Source organism: Panthera pardus, unplaced genomic scaffold, assembly GCF_024362965.1.
Source record: "Panthera pardus isolate Hobbes unplaced genomic scaffold, ASM2436296v1 HiC_scaffold_16, whole genome shotgun sequence".
NCBI classification, from domain to species: domain Eukaryota; kingdom Metazoa; phylum Chordata; class Mammalia; order Carnivora; family Felidae; genus Panthera; species Panthera pardus.
The window spans coordinates 19,494,750-19,496,161 of record NW_026526721.1 but is presented as its reverse complement, the minus strand read 5'-3'; the positions used below and the strand labels follow the sequence as shown (position 1 = coordinate 19,496,161).

General features: G+C 37.5%; 1 pseudogene; it reads left to right on the top strand.

Annotated features, from left to right (window-relative positions):
• The first annotated feature begins 307 nt into the window (after positions 1 to 307).
• LOC128777526 (small nucleolar RNA U13) lies at positions 308 to 439 on the top strand (annotated as a pseudogene).
• The last annotated feature ends 973 nt before the right edge of the window (positions 440 to 1,412 follow it).

Below are 1,412 nucleotides of genomic sequence, written 5' to 3'. Positions count from 1 at the left end.
CAGACGTCACAATAATATTGCAAATAAGATACGGCACCGTTTCTACATTCATACAATGGGTAGCTAATTAACACCAGTTAAATAGGATTGAACATTTTGATGTGTAATATTTTAATTGGTACTCATAACAAAATACTTATTTATATTTAAAGTAAGTGTTGATCTCCAGACTTGAATGTGTCAATTAATGCTGTATTCCTTCATTTCCCTTTTAGTTTTAGCAAAAACTTGTGTGTGTGTGTGTGTGTGTGTGTGTGTGTGTGTGTGTGAAAAAAGTAAAGTGAAAGTACTAATGAAAATAGTACAGATCCTTTTGTGGTTCATAAGCATGATGATTGGGTGTTCACGCCATTGTGTGACATGTGCCTCCCTTAAACCTGGTTGCGTGACCTCAGGACATTACCTTGTTATGTGACCTCAGGACATTACCTGTCTGACGTGGAAAAAAAAAAAAAAGTACAAACTGGTGAACAAGAAATACTATTAAGTAAATTCTGGCTTCCATGCTACAATGTGATAAAATATAATCATCAAAAATTTGAAAAACTAGAACTAATTCTGAAGATGTCTGCTGTAGGAAGTGGAGACACAGCAGTGTCAGGAAGGCTTGCGGAAACTTTTGTCATACTCTCCTTGCCCTTATCTGTCCCTAGGACGCCAGGAAACCTCATCTCTTCTGCTCTGTTGTCTCAGCTTATATTTAAAAAGATTATGATTCCCTGTGGCCTGAAAAAGATAAAACGTTCTTTACATTTGTACTAAGAGGTACTTTCCCTATGCACTTCCCCACCTGTATACACCCCCTCCCTATACACTTCTATGCCAAAATGTTTCTATTCAGAGTTCTAAAAACATTATTCTTGCACTCCATTTCAACTTTCCCAAGTCTGACACATTTCTAAATTATTCATATTTCAATGAGAAGACTCTGTCATATCACTAAAAGTTTCTCACCCTTATTTACGACTACTATGATGGTAATGAGTCATTTTAATAATGTAGCTTCTTATTAAAGTGACTTTTAATCTCATGACGTGGCAGGGGGTGATCTTGTCAAAGCAGAAGGGTTACATTGTCCCAGTGGCACCTCTAAATTAGTCTCTACTGGTGGCAGGCACTAAGGATCCACAAAGTAAAATGTAAAACTTATATTACTGAAAGGCACTCTGACCACAGACTGTTCTAAGTATGAGGCACCCATCCTGGTCTATATATCTGTCCAGTTAGCATCCTCTGATCCTAGGGTGTTAGCCTCGTTCTTTCTAGGGAAATTGTTCTGAAAATCTTACAATGTATGGCTGCACCCAAACATAATTTACAGTACAGTTTACATGTCTGAAGTTGATGTACAGGTTATCGTGCAAATAGCAGCATAGGAATGTTTCTGCTACTGCACATACTTCCCAAGGTTT